General features: G+C 46.8%; 1 protein-coding gene across 7 annotated transcripts in view; it reads right to left on the reverse strand.

Moving 5' to 3' along the window:
- KIF1A (kinesin family member 1A) overlaps positions 1 to 24,018 on the reverse strand; it is a 4,129,412-nt gene that overhangs the window by 654,364 nt on the left and 3,451,030 nt on the right. The window lies entirely within an intron of this gene.

Below are 24,018 nucleotides of genomic sequence, written 5' to 3' on the forward strand. Positions count from 1 at the left end.
ATCTAGTGGAAGCTGCAGAGTATTACAGTTTGTTTTTCAAAACTCGAAAATGGGTGTCGACACAGGGCGTGCCAGTAATACTATCCCTAGTGTGACATCCACTGTACCCATGATCCCTCACGTATGTAGGACCCTCAGATTGTATTTTTTCTGACATGAGGTAGCATGAGGAGTAGCGTGAGTACAGATTATCCAAGCAGATATAAGGGAGATAAGACTACAAGCATGCATGCACCTTCTCTCAGAGGGGAGGAAGGGTGGGTCGCATGTGAATCAAAGCAGATACAAGCATCAGAAATACGATTACGGTGAGCAATGTATCCCTTCTGAGGCTTGTGGAATCTGCTTACATCACATGCTGTGCATAGATTAGCGAGCAGTACTACAAGGAGGAGGTGGGATGTGAGAAGGGTTCTGAGCAAACAGATGTCTTAGAACCGCTTGTCCCACTTGGGTATCTGTCTTGGAATGAGTGTCAATGCAGTAGTGCTGAGTAAAAGTGTGAATAGAGCTCCAAGTAGCTGCTTTGCAAATGGTGTCAAGGGGTACATTTGCAATGAAAGCCAGAGTGGCCCCAATGCCTCTTGTAGAGTGGGCTCTTGGTGTGAAAGGCAGAGTTTTTTCAGAAAGGGAGTAACACAGCTGGATACAATTTACAATCCACTTAGAAATGGCACCTTTAGAGACGCAATCTCCCTCTCTGCCAGTAGCTACAGAGACAAACAGTTATTCTGTTTTTCTTAGCGGCCTGGTCTTGTCTACATAGTAGAGGACCGCTCTTCGCACACCTAGAGTGTGTAGTTTCACCTCAGCAGAGCTCTTGGGTTCTTGGAAGAAAGCCGGAAGCTCAATGGACTGGTTAACGTGGAATTTAGAAATAAACTTAGGTGAGAACCTAGGGTGTGTACGTAGAACCAGTTTATCCTTATGAACAGTAAAGAAAGGATCCTGCACTGACAGAGCCTGAATTTCACTGACCCTTCTTATGGATGTAATGGCTACTAAGAAGGCAGTTTTATAGGTCAGGTGTTTGAGACTGGCTTTATGCATGGGTTCAAATGGTGGGCCCATGAGCTTAGCAAGCACCACATTATGGTCGAAACCAGGTGGTGGGTTTGAAATTGGAGGGTGGAGTCTCTTTACCCCTTCCATGAAGGCTTTAACCACTGGTACTTTCCACCACAGAGCCTTGCTGTGGGAAGTGGTGTAGGCTGATAGTGCTGCTAGATGTACCTTTAGTGAGTTAAATACCAGGCCTGCACCCAGCAAGTGGAGCATGTAAGTGACAATATCGGAAGGAGTGCAATCAACTGGGTTGATTTGCTTATTCTGGCACCAGACAACTAATCTTTTCCATTTATCAAAGTAACAGTGCCTCGTGTTCGGTTTCCTAGATTCCTTTAGGATGTCCATACATCTCTGTGGTAATTTGAGATGTCCAAACTCTATGACTTCAGGAGCCATGCTGCCAGGTTCATTGAGTTGGGTTGAGGGTGCACTGTTTGTCCTTGGTGCTAGGACAGTAGGTTGTGCCAGCACGGGAGTCTGATGGGTTCGCACACGGCTAATCTGCGTAGGTATGGGAACCACGGTTGCCTCGCCCACATGTGAGCAACTAGGATGAGCGTCATCGATTCCCTGTGTATCTTGTTGACCACCTTCCTTATGAGAGGGGTTGGTGGAAAAGCGTAGGCAAACATGCCTGACCAGTCCATCCACAGGGCGTTCCCCTTGGAGTCTGGCTTTGGGAACCTGGATGCGAATCCTGGACATTGTCTGTTTTCGCTTGTGGCAAATAGGTCTGTTGTGGGGAAAGCCCACTTTGAAAAGATGGCTTCTACAACTTCTCTGTGTAGACACCATTCGTGTTCTACTGGTAGGAGATCTCTGCTCAAAGCATCCGCTAGTGAATTGAGATTCCCTGGAACATGTTGCGATGACAGGTAAATGTTCCGTCTGAGTGCCCATATCCAAAGTTACTGGGAAAGCTTGGACATATTTGGCAAAGGAGTTCCTCCCTGTTTATTTAGGTAAAACATCGCTGTCGTGCTGTCTGTTAAGATCTGCACTGATAGGTTCAACAGATGGGGATCGAACGCTTGAAGCGCTCTGAATACTGCTAGGAGCTCTAGCAGATTGATATGATTCTTGGCTACTGTGTGAGACCAGAGACCCTGAGCTGTGTGGTGAAGGAGGTGTGCTCCCCACCCTGGCAGAGATGCATCTGTAGTGACTACAGCCTGTACATATCGATCGTAAAAGGGTTTCCCCTTTGACAGGTTCTTTCTTGTCCAGCAGTGAAGACTTTGTACCAGTGTTGGCGAAACGACCACTAGATCGTCCCACTGACCACTTGCCTGAGACCACTGTTTCACCAACCATTCTTGCATGGACGCATGCGCAGGCGCGCATAGGGGACCAGGTAAATACATGACGCCATCATGCCTAGCAAATGCATCGCTTTGCGCACCGTTATCTGGCGACCGACCTGATATAGAGGAATTTTTCAGTAGTAGATTCCAAATTCTTTCCTCCAATGGAAAGGCCAACCCCTCTTGAGTGTCTAGGACAGCTCCTAGGAACTGTTTGGAGGTGCTTGGCACCAGGCTTGATTTGTTCTCATTTATGGAGAAACCCAATTCGAAGAGGAGGTCGATCATTCTTTAAATGTTCGAACTATTAATTACTGGGGTTTCCCCCCGTGATGAGCTAGTCGTCCAGGTTAGGGTACACTGGGATTGCCTCCCTGCGTAGGTGTGCCACCGCCACCGCCAGAACCTTGGTGAATACCCTTGGAGCCGAGGCTATACCGAAGGGCAGCACCTTGAACTGGTCGTGCTGACTGTCCACCTTGAAGCGCAAGAATCTTCTGTGCGCTGGGAACATGGAAATATGAAAATAGGCATCTTTCATGTCGATGTTGCAATGTAATCCCCTTTTTTAGGAGGGGGATTACCTCTTGGAGAGGAGTCATGCGAAATGTTTGGGGCTTGACATACTTGTTTGCAGGGCGTAAGTCTAAAACTGGGAACATTGTCAAATCTTTTTTCGGCACAAGGAAGTAAGTTGAATAAATACCCTTGTTTACCTGTTTGCCCTGGACGAGTTCGATTGCGTCCTTTTCTAGAAGATTGACGATCTCCTTGAGGAGGATCTTTTGGTGGTCCAAGGAATGTACTTTTGTCGTGGGGGGTGGTTTCGGGGACGCTCGAGCAGTTCTATGCAGTGTCCTGCAGACACTGTAGACAGCACCCATCTGTCTGATGTGATCCCTTCCCAAGCTTGGGTGAAGTTGGTAATGCGTCCCCCTACTGGAGATGCGTGGGAAGGGACCCTGATCGCGGCATCACTGTTTTGCGGGAGGCGTGCCGCCTCTGCTGGGGCTGCCTCTACCCTTTCCACGGCCCCTCTTGTTTCCTCTATTGAAACTCTGGGTAGACTGCTGGTTGTTACCCCATGATGTACCCTGTCCCTGTGAGTAGTTGGAGCACTTTTGTGAATTTTGGCCACGTGGGCGATGAAAACTACTATTGCCTCTTTGATTGGGGGGCTTGTTGGTCAACTGGTTCAGGGATTTAAGAGTCTCATATTCTTCCTTGGCATTTTTTAATGCGTCCTCGACCGCTTTGCCAAATAGTAGATTAGGCTCCACCGGCATGTCGATTACGGATGCTTGTGTCTCGGGTTTAAACCCTGACTGTCTTAACCAAGCATGCCTCTTAATGACCGTGCTTTCTGCTATAAGCCCGCCAGCGTTATCCGTGACATCAAATGTTGCCTTAAAGATGCAACCGGACACGGCTCTCCCCTCCGACGCAACCTGGGCCAACTGGCTTTTTAAGGGTTCCGGTGCGGAGTCATTGAGGGCAGCTACTTGCTCCCACTGGTGGCAGTTGTAACTAGCCAGCAGAGTGGTGGAGTTGGCAATCCTTGCCTGGTAAGTGGAAGTGGAGGCTACCTTTCTTCCCAACCCGTAGATTTTCTTGCTCTCCTTGTCGGGAGGAGCCTCAGATGATGATAGAGGCGTCCCCGCCCTTTTTTGGTTACTGGTAACTACCAGGGAGTGCAGCTTTAGTTGCCCCCTTATGTAGAGCGGGTCTGATTGGGCTGCCCTGAACAATTTCTCAACTCTGGGGTTTACTGCCCGGGTGAGGTTGGGATTGAGAAGGGAAGGGTCAATTCTCCATTGAATTGACTTGAGAATGGGAATAGCCTGAGCAATGGCCTTCTTTTCTCCTACTAGTTCCTCCGCAAAGTCCCTCTCTTCCTGTGTCCCTTAAGTGTCTATGCGGAAGTGTTCTGCCGCTTTAGTCAATACCTCATTTAGGAGGGGCTGGTTGTCGACAGGAGAGTCGGTAATTTGAGGTTCTTTGCCTACCGGGGAGTCTATTCTATAGACCCCTGGGTTGTCTTCCTCTTCTTCTTGGTCCTCGTCATCCCCATAGTAGTCCACCCCAGTTTGGTTGTCCAACGTTACCAAATCTGTATCCTCATCCTGTAGTGGATCCCCACTATACTGGGTGTAAGGTTGGATGTAATAAGGGTGAGAAACGCGACCCTGTGTATGGGGTCTCAAACCGAGGTTTTTTACCAGGGGGCTGCAGGTCCCTAGACCCCGAGGGAGTAGCACCGTCAGGGATATAGGAGAGGAAGTGTTCTGGGTTCTTGGCGTAGAAGTCTGCTAGGGAGGACATTCTAGACATAACCCTGTCTATATCCTCACTGGTCCATTATTTGGAGCTAGGAATTACCCTGACTTGAGAGGGTTGCCCTTCTATAACCTGACTGGACCTAGGGGCTTGTGCAGGGGTCTTGGCCTGTTTATCAGAAGACCTAACACTGTCTTTATGTAATTGAGGAGCGGAAGCAGGGTGAGATGGTTTCTTCTGCTGTTTCCCCCCCTTCCCCGTGAGTGGAGGAGTGTTTTCCTGGTGTTTTTACTTTCTCAGAGCTTTTGAACGCCTGGCGTCGAGGTTCGGGGTTAGTGTCCCTTTCCTTAGAGCGGGGGCATCGGGATTCGGGAGCAGCCGCCCGACGGTCTGCTGATGCCGACTCCTGGAGTGCGGCCTGGGGATGGAGGTCGGCTTAGTCTTCCGACGATCGTACCTCCATGACTTTGGTGAGTGAGGCACTCTTGGCAACAGTGGATGGTTGCTTGGTGTCATGCGGCGATCTTGACCAAGAACGCCCAGAGGACACCGATTCGGTGGACCATTCTTTGTGTGCCTCTTTCCGAGAACTTGACATGCGCGTCGAGTCTTGGTTGGACTTCAACTGTTTAGTGGAAGTGGTGTGGGTAGCGCTCGCGTCGCCGGGTGTGCTCCCCATAGCTGCCCTGCTGGACAACCTTCTGAGGTCGGGGACTTGTGCTTGGCTGTCTTTCGATGCCACATTGCCCTCGCTGTCCGAAAGTACGGCGTCGCTGCCATCACTGAAGGTGCCCTCCGCTTACATTGCCTCGAGTTGCCTGGCGTGGTGGGCCCAACGTTTGATCGAACGGTCCTTTAGAGTCTTAGCCTTGAACCGGCTACACGCTCTGCAGTTCGCCTCGGGGTGGTCCCTCGGCAAGCAGAGGATACAGGTGACGTGTTAGTCAACCCAAGGGTACTTGCGGTTGCACTTGGGGCAAAATTGGAAAGGGGTACCCTCCATACGCACCCCGTGGCAGCGGGCTAGTGTGTGTAGGAAATATAATATATATATATGAGTGTAGAGTATGTACCAGCCCCACTCTCCCTACTTGTAGGGCCGAGGCCAGAGGCCTTCCAAGGCCCGGGCCGAGGCCAGAGGCCTTCCGAGGCCCAAAGTCCGTTGTGCATCTCTTGTTAGGCAGAATCCTGTGCAGTTCCCTTGGGGAACACTGCAAAAAGATTAAGACTACAGGAGTAAGCAGTAAACCCAATTGGTAGAAGTCTGTACCACCCAGATTTACCTGGTAGCTGTGGCTGAGCAGTCAGACTTCTCTCAAGAAGAGTTAGGCAGTATACAGGGGATACACAATAGGGCTAAAAACACAGTAGAGCGAGCAAACACTGACCAGAGCTTGTTATCAAAAGTATATAATTATTTATTTAACACACACTTTAGAAAATACACTAGCACTATAAATCAAAAGCAAGATATAACACAATCAGAAAAGTATACACACCTCCCTTAGCAATTACTAGACAATTCTAAGTCAAAACACCACTTTTTTGTCAAAACAGAGGTGAGCGTGTAACTTAGATGGCACTCCAATAATTAAATAAAAGGGAGAGAAAAAGGCAGGTCATAAAGAAAAAAACAGTTCCCAACACTTTTAGGAGATCAAAACAAGTTAGTGAAGGCAGAGTCTACTGTAGAGCCAAAGTTCATAGGCCAGGCACATTTTAAATGGAGCAAGGTGAAATGTGCCCAAGATCACACAGTTGAGAAATGCATTCAAGTCTTTGTAGAAATGTTCAAAAGAGGTTGGGGTGGTTCAAAAGATAAAGTTAGAAGGTCTGGGGGCCAACCCAGTTGGAAAGCCAAGGATTTAACGGTAACCTTTAGCAAACCGTAGAAAGGGAGGCAAGGTGTAACACAGTACCTTTAAAGTTGAGGAAGCTCCAGCGGTGGCAGTTGTTCCTGGCAGCGGGTGCAGTTCATGGTTTCGACTAGGGGAAGAAAGGATCTCGTCGAGGAGGAAACTTGGAGTCGTTGCACTGTCCAGGGAAGAAACCAGCCGCGGAGTTGGTCGGTTAAAAGATGCGTTCCTGGTATTCGCGGTCACAGTGGTGAAGCTTGGCTATCTGGCCGCCGTGGTGCTTGGCATGGGCGATTCAACCAAGAGACGTCCTGGAAGGCGAAATGGTGAACTGGTTGATCCCACCAGCTCAGAGGAAGAAGACTCTTTCAGCAGAAGATCTTCTCTTGTCGTCCAGAAAGTGGTGAGGTCGTTGCAGCAGGGCTCCACCAGTGGTGTTGTTGTTGCAGATAGCTCAGCTTCTCCCATCTTTGGATTTCTTAGGTCCTGTGGCGACTTCTAAAGTTCCAGTCCCAAAAACCCTGCTTTTATGCAGAAAAACCCCCATTCAACAGCCTAGCTGTCACTCAAACATGCTAAGTGGTGAGCCGGGCGTCTCACCACTGGCCCAATCAGAAAAGAGTTTGACTTGGGTTGCTAAGGCAACACAGTCCATGGTGCCAATTCCCCCATCCTGTGGAACCCAGACAGAGTGGCACCAGTTGGAGGGCTTCTGTGGAGAAGCCCGCCAAAAAGTGGAACAAAGGGCCCGACCTTGGTTGGAGTTACAGAGACGGACACGAACGCCATTTTAGAAAAGAGTTCTGGCAAAAAGACCCAACCGGTGATTTAATATTAAATAAATAAACCAGCGGTATCTTTAACATTGCACCAAAAAGTGGTGCATTTAAAATCAATGGGAAAATCCCATAGGAAATATTCCGGTGGAATATTTTGCGTGGTAACCCCTGCCACCAGCCAGAACTCGACAAGGGGGGACTGGACGGTGTCCCCTTGGAAACAGACCCAGGGGCAATCGAATTAACCCCTTCCAGTACTTCCAATGATGGTCTGTACTGGTTCTGTTCACAATTTTGGACTAGTAAAGTCAATGGTGACTTTACATGCCCTGGGAGACTGTAGTCAGTCCCAGGATATGGAGTCTATGTTTGGGGGTCACTATGACACCCCTGTGTTACTGCACTGAGGGTTCTGTGTAACACATACATTAAAACAGATGATACCCTATGGAGTAAAAGACCCCATAGCCCATAAGCACAAAAAAAGTCAAAGACATACCTCAAATCATGCCTAAGTGGGAGGAAAAGAGTCTCACTCTTAGCAGGAGAAAAAAACAAACCCCAAGAATCCAGCAAAGCTGCTGGGGGATTCACTAGGTTTCGGAAATTAGCCTTATAAGAGAATTCTCCCTAACAGCTCTCGACGGTTGTTTTCTTCTCCGGGCCAGCGTCGAGCTTAGAAAATCGATGACTCGACGTGGGAACGGAAGAAACAGTGAAATATTATAATATTTTCAAAATTATGGCTAAAATCCAGGGAACTTCGCCGAATGCTTCCGTCAAGTATGGTGGAAAAAAATAATCTGAGGGTCCTACACGCGTGAGGGATCATGGGTACAGTGGACATCACACTAGGGATAGTATTACTGGCACGCCCTGTGTCGACGCCTATTTTCGAGTTTCGAAAAACAAACAGTAATACTCTGCAGCTTCCACTAGATGTCGGCCTATGCACAGCATGTGATCTAAGCAGATTCCACAAGCCTCAGAAATGTATTTACATCATCATTTATAAAACAGTTCACTATCATAAAGCAGCAGAAAATCTCAGTCTTTATATACTACACCAACTCCTAATCAATTCTGGACAAGTTAAGCTCAAAATGAAGTGTGAGCAAAATGGCACCCCAGCAATTTAAAAGGGAGAAAAGACAAGGTTATCCAAAATCAATAGCACCAATAAGTTATAGGCAGGGCAATTTAGAAAAGGCTACTACAACTAGGATTCAAGTCAATAGGTCTGGGCCAATGTTAATGGTTCAGAGGCTTTGCAGAGGATCACACAGTTCAAAGTAGTTTGCAGTTAAGTCTTTGCCAAGAGATCAAAGCGAAGTTGGTCAGAGGAAAAGTTATTTAAAGGAGAAGAGAAGGACGAGCCTTCTGAGAGGTGAAAGATTTCCTGCGCTTTCACCGCAGACGGACGGAACGAACGACCGAATTTGCCCACTACCTTTAAAGAAGAAGAATGCTGTAGCTGAGACAGTTGTTCCTGGCAGTACCTGCAGGCTCGCGCTTCTGGAAGCCTCCGTCGTGGGGACAAGAAGGAGGATGGCTGGAGGGTCCTGCACTGCCCAGGGAAGAAGCCAGCAGCGGAGCAAAATGACGAATAAAAGGTGCACTCCTTAAAACCCAAACTGGTTCTCTTCCCACTGGCTATCCGATCTACTGCAGCGATGCACAGTAAATTCGACCAGGATGAGGACCAGTGTCTAGTGTTTGGCGAGCTGGTTGTTCCCACCAAGATCAAGGGAAGAAGATTCCTTGCAGATCTCCTCTGTCGTCGTAGTTTCAGGCGAATCGGACCGGCAGCAGGGCTTCACCAGGTGTCCAGTAGTTGCAGCAGTCGTCTTCCTTCAGCTTCTCTTTGGTTCTCTCGTTCCAGTGGCGACTCTGCCTTCCAGTACCAGAGACAGGTTTTTATGCACCAAATCCCCCATTCACACAGCATGGCTGTCAATCACACAGCAGGGTGGATGTCCTGGCAAGGCAGCCACCTAGCAAATCAAACAAGAGTGTGACTTGGGTCTAACCCCCTCCCTCACATACTGTTCACCCAGACACTCAGGCGCCTAAGGAGGACTTCTGTGCAGAAGCCCACCAAAGGACGGCGAACAAAGGAACCAAACCTGGTTTGGTGTGCAGAGTAAAACCCTAGAAAGACCTTTAGAAAAAGATATGGCACAAAAACTTGTCTGGAACCAAGTTAAAATAAAAGTGGATTACCGGGTTTGAGTTTGAGGCTACCAGCATAGCCTCAGATGGTACCAAAGGCTATTTTCATAGTCTGCGGTAGAATATACCACTGCCACTAGCCACATTTTAGCGAAAGGAGAACACACTAATGTTCCATTGGAAACAGACAAAAGGGGATAACTATTAACCCCTCCAGTACTCTATTGGAAGATAGGGTGTACTGGGTCTGTACATTTAAAAAGACTAGTAAAGTCAGTGGTAACTTTACATGTTCTGGGGGACAGTAGTCAGTCCCAGAAAATGGAGTTTAAAGTGGGAAGTCTGAAAAGACAACCCTGCGTCACTGCACTAAAGGTGCTGGGTGACACACAGAAAAAGATGATGCCATGGAGGTGTTTTTTAAAAACTCCATTACCAAAGAACGCAAAAGTAAAACACATTGAAAATGAAAAGTTCAAAGCCCAAAAATATAGCAAAAGAGCTGGAGGGCTCTAAGGTAGAGGAAATTTAGCACTTGTGTGAGAAATCTGCCTAACAGTTACAGACTACCCCACCTCACTCTTTGTCACCACAGTCCTCCACAACCCCTACCTCTCTTGTCCTCATCACAGTCCCCCACCACCTCACCTCACTTTTCCATGCTACAGTCCCCCCACTACACCCAACTCACACCTCCTTGTCACAATGCCCACTATGCCCACGTGACTCTTCCTCATCACAGTCACCCACTACCAAACCTCACTCTTCCTGTCACAGGCCCCCAGTATTTCCACCTCACCCTACCTCATCACAAACCCCCACTAACCCCACCTCACTCTCCCTCATTACAGACCCCCACTCCTCCACCACTCTTCCTCATCTCAGTCCCACAATAACCCACCACAGTCTTCCTTGTCACATTCCCTCACTACCCCACCTCACTCTCCAGCTTCTCCATTGACTATCCTTCCCTACTCACTAAGTCTGGTAGGAAGACGTTCAAAAAGGATTTCTTGGCCTCTAACCCTGGTCTTCCTATCGCCGACACCTACTCCAATGCTTCTGCCAGACAGGCCCTCACTGACATCCTCTTTGTCGTTTCTTTGCCAGATCTATGGACTCCTCATATGGCCTCTGTGCTCTGCCCTATCTCCTCCTCTCCCATTAATGGTGGCACTCGCTGGGAAGTTCACATGGCTTCCTTCGACTCCTCTAAAGTCATCATTAATGTCTACCTAAATGGCACTGTCATGGTCCAAGGCCCTCAGGTCAATCTCCTCCTCTTTGATAGGCGCTTCCCTCACCTCATCAATTTCCTCTCATCTCCTGCTGTCCCCTCCTCTCCCCCCTTGGCTACTTTCCCTCTCTCTCCTCCTCCTTTGCCCCTCCTAGGGCTCTTTCTCCTCCACAGGGCGTACCTCTGATCTGTACCCCTCCCCGGAAGGTTTTAAGGCTGGCAACCTTCTTCATATTTCCACTATCAACTCTCGCTCTGCCGTCAAACACACCTCTGACATCTGCCACCTCCTTCAAGAACTAGACCTTGATGTCCTTGGTCTTACTGCGACAGGCCAGCTCTGTCACGAGCTTTGACACTCTCCTCCCTGATGGCTACAAGATCCTCTCAGCACCCAGATCCTCCCGGTTCGGTGGGGGGGTAGCCCTGATCTTTCCTGAGTAGATTCCTGCCTCTGTCATTCCCACTCAGACCTACTCCTCTTTTGAATGCCTTGTCTGTAGGCTTTCTCTCTCGCCTACCCATTCTGTTACTGTGGTTACCATCAACCGGCCTCCTGGTCAAATCACCTCATTTCTCTCTGAGTGGGCAGACCTCTGCTCCTCCCTCCTGGCCTCTACCACTCAACTCCTCCTTCTCGGTGACCTCAATATACATTTAGACTCTCCTTGCTCCTCCTCTGTACTCTTCCGTGACCTCTGCGACTCTCTCTTCCTGTCCATCCTCCCCTCTGGCACGACTCACTCTGCAGGGCACACACTCGATGTCTTGATCTCCTATGACCTCCCCCTCTCCATCCCTCTGACCTCTCCTCTTTCCTGGAGCGATCACTCCCTCCTCTCCTCTCATCTCACCCTCTCTTCCACCCAAGCCAAGCCTACCCCAACACTGCTACCTACCTTCTCGGACATCCGGCACATGAAGCGTGTGTCAGTTCAGGCTTTTGCTGCCACTTTCTCTCCCCTCCCTCCACCTTTGGCTGTCTCACATCCTGACATAGCCATGTCTCTGCTCTACTCTTCAATTTCTGATACGCTTGATGCTCTTGCCCCTGTCATGAGGATCTGTTGAAGTCCAAAGCCAAGTGCAATTCCTGGTATGACTCTGACCTAGCTATACTTAAACGTAAGTGTAGGGCAGCTGAGAGGAAATGAAGGACTTCCTGTTCATCCTCTGACAAACTTGCCTGTCACCTGCTACAGAGGCAATACCGGCTCTCTGTCCTCACCAAGAAGAGAGTCCACATTCAAGCTCATGTCTCTGCAGCATCTAACAACTTGGCCAAACTGTTTAAAATCTGCAAGGAGCTGGCCAACCCTGCTGCAGTCTCTAGCCCTCCTGTTGCCTCCCAGGCTCTTTGCAATGCCCTTGCCTCTCACTTCATTAAAAAAAAAATCAGGACATCCTGTTCACCCTCTCCACCAACACCCCTCCTCTCCCCTCTCCATCTGTGCTTGCTGACCCTCCTTTAGCCACCCTCCCACCATCCTTCTCGTCCTTTCCTCTTTTCTCCCCTATCAAGGTCGCTAGACAAGTACAATCTATGAAAGCCTCAACAAAACAGGTTCATCCCTCTTCCTCTAAAACCACCAAGGACCACATTTACACCCTCGCTCCAGCCCTTGCTGATTTTTGCAACCACTCCTTTGCCTCGGGATCCTTCCCCTCCCCTCTGAAGGACTCCTTTGTGCATCCTCTTCTCAAGAAACCCACAGCTGATCCTTCTTGTCCAGCTAATTATCGCCTAATTTCCATTACTCCCTTTCTTGGCAAACTCCTGGAAAAGTTGGCCATCTCTCAGCTTAACCTTCATTCCAATTCTGTTGGCTGTCTCCATGACCACCAGTCTGGCTTCAGAGCTGCCAGAAGCACGGAAACTGCTCTCCTGAACATCCGTGAAGATCTGCTCTCCAACCTTGACTCTAACATTCCCTCTGTCCTCATCCTCCTCGATCTCTCTTCTGCTTTCGACACGGTCAACCATACCATCCTGCTCAACCGTCTCCATGAAAACCTGGGTATCACTGATCAGGCTCTGGCCTGGCTGACCTCTTTCCTCTCAGATCAACCCTCCCAGTTCCAACTTGGGTCCTTCCTTTCATCTATCTTCCTCTCTACCTCTGGTGTTCCCCAGGGGTCTAACCTCTCGCCCTGGCTTTTCAACCAATACCTGGCAACTCTCTCCCACTGCATTGCCACTTTCTGCTCAAATTTCCAGTGCTACGCTGAAAGACACTCAACTCATTTTCAGGCTGCCCTCTGCCACCTCCTTTCCCTCTTTCATCTCCGATTGCCTAACTGCCATTCAAGATTGGTGTGCCGCCAATGATCTTTGTCTGAATGCCAGCAAGACAGAGATTCTCCTCATCGGCACACCTTCAACATCCTTTCCCCTCACTCTCTAGCCGGCCTCCCTTGGCCCTCCTCCTACCCCCACCTGCGAGTCTAAGAACCTCAGGGTCATCTTTGACTCCACCCTTTCCTTCTCCGCCCACATCTCTGAGGTCTCTAAAAAGTCAAATTTCAGACTGCACCTCCTCAGAAGTACTCTGCCTTTCCTCTCCTTCCCCCAGAAGCTCATGGTATCCCAAACTCTGGTTCTCTCTAGCTTGGACTATTGTAACAGCCTCTTTCTAAATCTACCTGCCTCTGCCCTCTCTAACTAATCCAGAACAGGACTGTGAGACTTATCCTTGGCCTCAAGCCCTGGGATTGTATCTCTCCAGCTCTGAAATCTCTCCATTGGCTCCCAGTGGATGCAAGGATTAAATTCAAAACTCTCTGCATTGTCCACAGGGCTTTCTGGGGCCTAGGTCCAAAATACCTTCAGCTATCCCTCCGCAAATACCTCCCCTCTCGAGCTCTTCGCTCCTCTTCCTCCAACTCCCTCAGGGTCAGTGGTTTTTCAAAGAAACGAGCTGCGGGTAGATCTCTGTCTTCGGCTGGGGCCTCCCTCTGTAAAAGCCTCCCTGCCACTCTAAAACTTGAGGAGAACCATCTCTGGTTCCGGAAGCACCTCAAGACCTTCCTCTTTTTTTCTGCCTTTGCTCGCCCTCTCCCCTGCTGATCTGTTCTCTCTTGGCAACGTGCACCTGGCCACCCTCTGTCCTTCGGGCCCAGGAAACTGCTCACCTTGCCACCCTCCCGCACTTCCTCCGGGCCACCCCTTGCACTGGGGTCTGTATCTGTACCCCTACAGCCCACCCCTTTATCTTCCTGCACTTATCAGACATACCCTGTCTGCTGCCTTAAGCCTAACACTTGCAAACTGCTGGCTGCACTATCACTGTTTGTTGCCTTTATTATTTATTTATTTATTGTTATTTATCTGTTTCTCCTCTGCTTCGCACTTTCCACTTCTCCCCCCTTCCATGCACTTTTCGTCCTCCCCCTCACCCATGCACCTGCACATTCTCAATGTCACTGAGCCTAGTAAGATTGCTGTTTTGTTCTCCCCTGTTCCCCTCCCTTTCCTTGTCATGCTCTGAAACACTTGTGTACGAGCGCGATAGAAATAAAATATCAATCAATCACTCTTCCTCATCACAGTACCACACTACCCCACCACACTCTTCCTCGTCACAATCATCCACTACCCCACATCACCCTTCCTCATCAAAGTCCCCCAATATCTCCACCTCCCTTTTCTTCATACCAGTACCTCATCTGCAATGCTACCTTTGCCAGCACCCCTCTCTGCCTTTTCCCAGTACTATATTAGCAATATGTTGCATTAAACTCGCATCCCTTTTTCTCATCAAAGTGCACCGTTAGTATTCCATTCTTAACTAGTGGGGAAAAAAAGGATGAAATACTTGAAAACCCCATGTTGCGTAGATGAAGAACACATTTTGATACCAAAGGATATAACATCAGTTATGTTATCGGAAAAAAAAGGCAGAATTACATGTGGTGGAGATATAGCATACGAAATCCCTTTAAATTCGGTGAAAAAGCTTAGTTAAGGGACAGTTAAGGTAAATAAGTTCACTTTAGTTGAAGTGACCTTAAGGTGCTAATTGAATGCAACAAAACCGTTGAAATTCATCAGGTGTTGAAAACTATGACACCTTAATTATGAAGGATCCATTACACAGCCCCTAAGCACACTGATGACATCACAAATTACAATGCTGATGACATCACACATATCGCATCACTTATGGCATCATCAATGACATCACTTGTACATCAGATTATGCAAGCAAATGAGATGCAACATTGAAAAAAATGATTTTTGCATGAAAGTGTGGATTCAAGTGCTAAGCTTGATTGGACATGACATTTAAAAATACTGTTCAAAAACAACCATGGGATTCTCACACACTAGAATGACTCTGTGTTGAATGAGCATTTACAATGATGAGAGCCTCGAGTACCTTTATCACTCTGTTCAGAAAACCGTCCCCTATGCAAAGAACTTATTTGGGCAGTACAATTGTGACTTTGCACCAGCCCAACAAAGAACAGAACAAACATAAGAAGGAACAGTTTCCTAAATCAAAGTATCTTGATATTACAGACAACTTACTGTAAGTATAACAAATCAAAAGGTAGACCTTGACCATGTTAAGTGGTAAAGGTTAGTGCAGGTGATCTGCAAAGGTTATCCTTTTGAAAAACATTTTCATGTTGTGAAGACACAGGGTTGTCAGGCCTAGATTAGCTAATGTACTGAACGGATGAAAGTTATAATTGTTTTAATGCCCAGGTTTGAAGCCTGAATTTCACGTTTGGACTATAACTGCCACGCTCCCTGACTATGCTGTGTAGGGCTAGTGGAAGTTGTAATGTAAAACCTCTGGCGATCCTTAGGTTGCAGACTCCCGCTGTATTGCATCTGAAATTGTAGATTGCTTCATGCAAGACCAACTTTCTGAAGTTATCCGACAATTATCTACAATGCGTGACAAATGTTTTTGGACCTTCATAAAAGACATGGCATATTGCATCTGTGCTAGAATGCACTGTTCTCTAATGGCTGGTACTTTCCAGGGATCTATGTGATCACTGCGCCGCCCACAACTGCGACGCCGAAAATGCCGACAGCAGTTAGGCACAGCGCAGTGATCATATGGATCACTGTGCCCGCTTCCCCTGGGCTGCATCACCTCTCCCAACCCCCCACCCCACTTACCTTAGGGCGGCACACTTCTGCGTGTGCCACCCGCACTCTGTGATCCCTGCGGTGTCAGCTCTTCCCACTAACGTGGGTTGGAGCTGACGCCGCAGGGTGCTTTTTTTTAGTTTTTTTCTTTTTTTTTTACGTTTCCCCCGCTTTCTGAAATGGTAAGCGGGGGACACCGCTGCAACTCCCGACCCCCATTTCTGCGCCCAGGAAGAGCGGGGGGCACCCCGCAACCCCCGCTCTGCTTTGGCACAGTAAATGTCACTCTCATTTTGTGCACCTCCAAAGTCGCAGTGACTGTGCGGGCGCACAAATGAGGGCGACATTTATGTATGATAGCCTTTCCAGTAAAGTCTGTAAGGGTGCCGAAGTAAGGCTCGGACACAATGGTGGCATGTTTTTGGATAAAGACTTTTATTAAATAGAGAAAGAGTGGGAAACGACCTCCCTATCCCTAATGCTAAGAGGGGGTGCCCAGCCTAAAAAAAATCTATTGAAACAGTCAGGAAGTTCGAAACTAAAAGTCTGTCACTATCATGTCCCCAATCCTACCTCCATCCCTAACACTAATGATCTAACATAATTGTGCGAGGATAGTCTCTTCCCAAAGTAAAAGAGTGTTCTTGGTGTTTTTCAATCAACAGAAAAGTTTCTAGTTTGGCTGGTAATAAAGTGATGCAAAATAATGTCCCCAAAATACAGGATTCGAATGCTAGGGTTACGCTCCTTTACCCTAGACTTCTTGTTATCCTAGGTCACTGGGTACTCCACAAAACAACCGTCTCTTGCTTTCACAGTTCTTATACCATAGCAGATTGGCACACTCCACTACCAAGTGTAGGATTCCTTTGATCAGTTCCAGGGTCCTTCACCCTCTTGTTCTTAGTCTCTCATGTGAGTGTCAGTCCCAGACTCGCAAAAGTGGCTTGGCTCTCTCTCCTGCCAAGCCAATGGGTTCTCATGAATTGTCTCTCTCTTTTATTTCACAGGATCCCAGACCCTCTTTGCTTTGAACTTCTGTTTCTCCTATGATTGTAGGTCCCACACTCACAGAAATGTGTTATATCTGCTTGGTTCACCTTCCTGCCAAGTATACAACTTGTTCCGGGTCCCAGACTCCCTTACTGTCATTTTCCGGTTTGGGTGCAGGTTCTAGTCTCGCATGGCTTCATTGCAACCCCTTGGTTCACTCTGCTGCCATGTAAACAACTCGTTCAGGGTTCCAGACCCTCTGTTTCCAAGCTCATATTGCTCCCATTGCTTCCCCGGACGTCCTGCACCTCCCGGACACCCTGCATACCTGGTTCCTTCCTCTTTACATGCTACAATGGTTCCCGGGCAGCTGCGTCCCTCTGCAAGGCTCCGGTAGCGTTCAAACAGGGTCTGCTGCAACTCAGCAGCATTGTGATGCCTCTCTGCTGCGCATTCCTTCTTTTGCACCCTTTGCTGGGCCCTGGGACACCCGGAGGACATGTTTAAAATAGGCCTCAGATCACCATCTTTCTGAAGATGAGTAAGTCCCCTGAATACCAGAACTTTGTGTCGCTGAACTGGAACCCATTTTATGGTATGCTTTTGGAGAGGTTCAGGAATCGTTATTTGTCCTGGTGGATGACAAAGGAAGAGGAGGTAAAGTGTTTGAGGGCCCTGCAAGAATGGACGGCAGTACGCACTGTGACAGGGTGGCTGGAAGGGATGCACAAATATGCTTGCATACAAATAGGTTTCGGTGAGTCAAGATTTTGATAAATGCAACATGAAATGGAAGGGTAAGTAATGTATGTGTGAAAAATCATAAAGTCCAATACAACAATACCGCAATGTGGTCTGTTTGATTGATAACCCTGGTCTTTGTCTTCAGACTGCGGGTTTGCAAGATTCTCAAACCCATGTCGATTGTCTATGATGGTGAGCCTTACACAGCCTGTACTCTCTGGGCTTGGGCCATTTGCTAGGTCTCCTCCAGCAGGACAACACACAGGGTGAGCTTTGTCAGGACTGACTCTTTGCCCAGTTGTTTGGGTTGGGGCATGAGTCATCCTCAGTTGGTTGCCCAACCCTCTGCTTTACTGTCCTGGTCCCCAAAACACCCTTTCTCTGAACCTTCCCCAATACCAGCATACACTCCCTGGCTCTCAGTATGATGGTACCCTTTTGGGCCTCAACCAACCACATTTAGCTTCTGCCATGGACTGACGTGGTCTACTGGGACCAGCCTTTTCCCTCCAGAGGGGGTAAATGTTCTCGTGCCAACTGCTCAAATATAGCAATGGGATATCCCCCTCAAGCACTTTCCTGTCTGCCACAGATGTTAAGGGCTTCAACCTCCTTCCTTCACATGGTTTGTTTCCTGATGTTACCACGCTTTGAACTTCCCAACGAATCTCTCTTCTTTAGATAATCCACCTTCTCCACTCTTCTCCCTCTAAATGTTTGTCCATCTTACTCCCCCTCCAACTTCCAGCTCTCTACTCCGGCTCCTCTTTCAGTTTTCTTTCCTCTCACCACTCTCCCCCAAACTCTTTACTCCAACTCTTACTTGAACACTCCCCACTGTCAGACAGATTGGGCTGCTTTTCATTTGAGAGCCTCTTAGGGATTTTGAAGACACCTTGGCAGAGGAAGTGCTCAGGATGCCACCTGGCACCGTTGGCCACCCCACTGAGGGTGATGCTAATTTATGATTGTGCCATAGGTGGGAAGACTTGTGGCTTGGAAGGGGAATGGCATGAGGTTACATTCAGTCCTACTGCCTTCTTGGATTCCAGTGGGCCATGGCCAATTTTGGAGTTTTCCCCCCTATACCTATCGTAGAAGCTTTGCTGCCATTGCCCGGGTGAGTATTGCGTGTGAATTGGGAGTTTGAAATATTTCTGGTAATCATTAGGGGGGTCTTTTCCTGCATTTGCACTAATTCCGTCATGGGGAATTAACCCTGCGAAGCAGGGAGAATGGAAAGTGTGTGTTTCTTCCTTTAGGCATTCTGCACATTTCATTTTTCGGACTTTTAGAGGACAACTTTGTACCCAGTGCTGTTTACACGAGTGTGAATCACAAACTGGGTTGATTCCTCCAGCTTAGGTGAGGGTAGTGTTTTTTGTTTAAATTCAGCTCGAATTATTTGAATAATAAACTTGTTATACATTTGTGTAAACCAGTTACAGCAGACGGTCCATTTTTTCAGGACTAGTGATGCTGAAAAACCTTATAGAGTTCCTGTGTGAGGGGGTTGGAGGCAAGTAAACAACACGCATCATCTTGCTCTTAATTGTATTACATTGATTCCTCCAGCAGCAGTGGCAAGGAAAACATGCATTTCTTAACTTGCCTGGAGCTTTGAAATGGTGCAGCATTGTTCCCTTAAAGGGAGATGTTTTCTTTCCTACACTAGCGATTTGGGACTAGCTACGAAGCTTGAATGGCTCTCCATGTGTTTTCACTTGATGGAAAGGAGTCTCTTAAAGGTTAGGTCCATCTTCCTCTCCATGCAGCAATAGATGACATGAATAGGCGTAGTCTGAGGGTATCTGAGACTTCAACTTTCGTGGACATGCATTTTAGCATAAGAAGTGGGAGTATGAGTGCCTCTCTGACTTCGTTTTTTTTTTAGATTCTACATCTTGATACAAGTATTCCAACGAGTATTTGCCTAAACTCTGTGGGATAATAAGGTATGTAATGCCATATATAGACTGACCATTACATCATTTGTATGTAGATTATAAATGAATGGCCATTTAACATGTTTAAATTGTTATCTTTTGTTATCTTGCAGATTCTATTTTATCTTTTATTGAACATGTTCCATTGGAGTATTTCTCATTATTGACAGGTATGAGATTATCACAGTTGGGTGAAAATGAACTGCTTGTATAGGTCTGTTTTAGTAGTATACTATGATGTTTTTTCAAAGGTCATGTCCTGATTGTAATATACATTAATTTCAGCTTGATTCCCTGATGATGGACCACGGGTCCGAAATGCATTGACCAAGCACTGTCAGCCTAATTGTTTTACTAATGATGGAACATGACATCAATAAAATAATCTTTTAAGATTAAAACGAAGTGTCATGTATCTTGGTACAGATTGTATTCTATAGGGGCGCATATGGTATATTGGGAGGTTCCCAAGAGTTGTTCATTTATGTTCCTGTGACTACCCCAATGGTGATTCTGTGCATGGGTAGAGGTAGGAGGGAGGTGAATATTCCTGCGACTGCCACCTGCTTTACAGCAGGGATCCAGTGAGGGTAGTCTGGAGAACGCTCATATACCTCCATCGGGTTCAGGATGGCACCCTGCAGAGCTGGCCGCCCCACTGTGGGTTCTCACTTTGTTACTCCAGGTAAAACATTCCTTATGATTCACTGATTTCAGATAATCTGATCACAAACTGGCACATAATGTTTGATCCTACACCTCCTATTAGTGTTGAATTTACAAAGGCATCTTGACGGTCTTGAAGGCAAGGCAGCTTCTGGGTGGGAACACCCACACACTTCTGCCAACAATGTTACTGTAGCTGCTGCCTGATCCTTTCATGAGAGAATAGATGCAAACATTAAATAATCTGGCAGGGACGAGACTACAACACACCTGCAGTTAGAAGACCCAAAGACCTGATCTTATGAATTGATAATTTGCAGCTAATCAGCATTCAAATCAAACAGATGTCACAGGACAAATCAATCAACTTATTTTAGTTGATGGTTTAAAATTCTAATCTTCACATTCAGAAGTGTCTTATCTGGAATAGTCCAAGATCATTAAAATCTTGAGGCAGTGAACTGTATCCAGGCGAGATTCATGTATTTACTTCACATCAGCCTGGCCATCTGCGAACATAACCAGAAATAACTCTTGCATCTCTCTTGGCATGGGTTATGTAGCTTCATTAGCCACATCCTATAAAATGTAGGCATGCCTGATCATGGTGCATACAGGTCGAGCAGTACACAAGCCAAGGCAACCTGAGGCGAACACCTCAAAATCACCCTCTTTTTTGGGTAAAATTATGTAACCTGTTTAGTTTACAATAGGAATTTAAAGCTACAATGAGAAGGCTCTCTGGTGCCAAGTGTGGCAAGAAAAACAGCAAATCCAGAGAGCTGGCTTGTGGTCGCATGCTACATTCTTGCAGACAGAGGGTATAGAAGAAGGTTTCAACCACAAGGATATGACAGAATCAGTGAAGTCACTATGAAATGTTGACCGGAGTTATGATTTGACTTTCGACTTCAGTATCGTCATCAGCAAGTATTTTTCTCTGGTGCCAGCGCAGCCATCCCCAGAGTGTCAGAAGCTAAAGACATCAGATCAGAAAAAGAGCTGGATGGGCCATTACATGAGGATAAGAAATCAATTTCTGCTCATTTATATATCCCCCAAAATCCTGGCCCAGCTAGAAACGTCCAACTAATAGTGGCCAAAGGCACCAGCTCGAACATCCTCAATTTCAATGTAGTGTGACTAAAAGTCTGGGTCAAACATTTCTTTAAAATATGCCAAGTCTGCATTGCATGGATTTTTCCCGATTGTCTGCACCTGAATCTAATAAAGGAGAACAAGATACCGAACTGCATGCACTACCAGAGGGAGCATCACTCTCAGCACTGGTGAGTCCTGGCACCCATGACTGACATTGGTGAGGTCATCTCTCAACCCCGGAAGAACTAGATACCGAACTGCATGCACTACCAGAGGAAGCATCACTCTCAGCACTGGTGAGTCCTGGCACCTATGAGTGACATTGGTGAGGTCATCTCTCAACCCTGAGGCACTAGTAATAATAGTTTTGGGATTGATATATCACTTCATATGAATGCATATTCATCAGTGTCACTATTTCTACCCACTTGAGATGCTAAATTTATCAGCCATTGAAGAATGAAGGGCTGAGTCGGTCAAACTGGGATCTCAAACCATTGCCTTATTGTCTTGTCCTGTTCCCAGGGCAAGCATGTTGTGCTTGAACTAGCTGTCCAGCTAACCACAGGCAAAAAGTCTGATAATAAGGAAAGAGTACATTATTGGGACATCTAAGCACCAACTGGCAAAGAGGCAATAGGAGTTAGGGGTGGGAGAGCTTTGGTGGTCTGTTGGATAATTATCAGCATAGTCAGCTTGTATAACTCCAAAGCAGCTAGAGTGGGTGTGGCTGAAATCATTGGTACTTTATCTCTTCTCTTTCTTGCAAAGGATATCTGCTCTTCATCCTAAAAGCTCCAGACAGACTCAGGAATGTGTATCTTAAATTGTTGCTTCCTCAAGCTGGAAGAACATCTTTTATTCTAGTGGAAGACTTGCTTCTGGAATGCGTCCCTTCAGTTTTCTTCTTTTGTCTTTTAGCTTCACATCTGCTGAGTCTGGCTTCAGTGTTTTGACAGGGAGGTTGCTGTGTAGACCAAGACATGGTTGTCCTACCAAATATATACAGTGCAGTCAAGTCCTTGGCAAACACGTTCCTGGATAGCCTTGGGGTCCGTAATGTGGTATGACAAAGGCATTGTAGTCCACAACTAAACACAGTATTGGTGCGGCTGTCACAGACATTTGCCATATGTAGACCTTGCAAAGCTTGAACAGAGTCTTTGGAGGGAACATCACAGAAAGAGCAATTAAAACTAATACAATAAGTGACTTGTTTTGGAATTCCGTTTTAGCATCTTCCTCAAGCTGAGGTAGTTTAAGTTTGCAAAATAAAGACAATCAGTTACAATGTTGAATGTTTGGGAACACCAAATGAGTTTATTTTGGTGGTGAACAAGATACAAACCAAATGATGGCAATATCTTTGATTATCAAGGAGACTTTAGGTGATCTCTGGTGACTAATGTACTCAGAGCGCATATAGAACCAGGACATTCGTTGGCCCGTGGTCCCTGGGAATAGGTGGCTCTTCTCACCTACCCATGGTGATTATTTTGGTGCCATCGTGCAGGCAGAAACTGGACTCATAATTATTCAGGAGGCCACTATTGTTGATGTATGATGAAGATGCTGTGTGAGTCCAGTTTTTAAATCACCAAAACACAGGTTTTGATATCTTTTATTGGACATTTCAGCATTTTTTTCAGATAGTTCAATAAAAGGTATTAAATCTCCTCTGATGTATGATGATGAGAATTATGTGAATACTATCAAATAAGTGTCTCAGCAACAAATGGGAGGCCAGTGAGTGGCTTGAATTTGTCTGAAATGTTCAGGTCCGCAGATGGCTTCTTTTGTGATTGGCTAGTGGGGGGAGTCATAAGATCAGCTGCCAAAGAAGCAATAATATGGATTTTGAGCTTGCCAATGTATGCTTGAAAACATCCTGCAGTGGCGAGGAAAACTTGAAAGATATCAAGATCTCTGCTGAGATTGTGGTGACAAGAGTGATGCTTTGGTTTCATGGACAAGTGAGGCTACTGTACTCGAGAGGCAGGAAGGGAGATACAATAGTAACACATAGTGACGCAATATTTGCTTGTATAAATAGATTAGGTCATGTCACAGCTATTTCATGGAAGATCTGAACTGTTTAATTTGCCGAATTTGCCAAAGTGTCACTGCAATTTAAAAAGTTTGTTTTCTGCACTCAGGATGGTAGACGTTTAGCCTCTGATATAGATGACATGTCATCGGTCAGCGAAGAATTTTGATTTTCTTTACCATCCTTCCAGTGCTCTTTTGCAGTGCTTTAATGTTTGTAGATTGTCCTGAAGCTGCTTATTAGCCTTCACTTTGCTAGATGTGGTCCTCGTGTGTAAGAGTGGGTGGGAAGCACAATGTCCTTGGCCATGTTTATAACTGTGATTCATAGTTGCCGAGCATGTGGCGGGCAAGTTGTTGAATGTGGTAGTCAAAGGGTAAGTCACAGAAAAGAAATCGAGGAGTGACAGAATTAAGAATAGTGTTGATGGTTAATGATACTAATGTTGCCAGGCTCAGAAGGGTTTTCCCTGCAATAACCAAAAAGAGCCAGTCAACGCCTTGGTGTTCACCTGTCAGTTTTGGCTTACATTAGGAAGGAGGTCAGAGAGGAGTGGGAAATCAGATAACGGGGAGTCAGTGATGGCAAGAAGGCCGAGGTCATGGCCTGTGGTGGTATTATATGGAGTGGTATTATATGGACTAATGACTTTAATGACTGCCTACTTAGAGTGTAGAAATCTTTCTTTGATTGTAGTTTGAGTCAGAAGAGCTCATTGTGG

Source organism: Ambystoma mexicanum, chromosome 10, assembly GCF_040938575.1.
Source record: "Ambystoma mexicanum isolate Mex_15411 chromosome 10, UKY_AmexF1_1, whole genome shotgun sequence".
NCBI lineage: Eukaryota > Metazoa > Chordata > Amphibia > Caudata > Ambystomatidae > Ambystoma > Ambystoma mexicanum.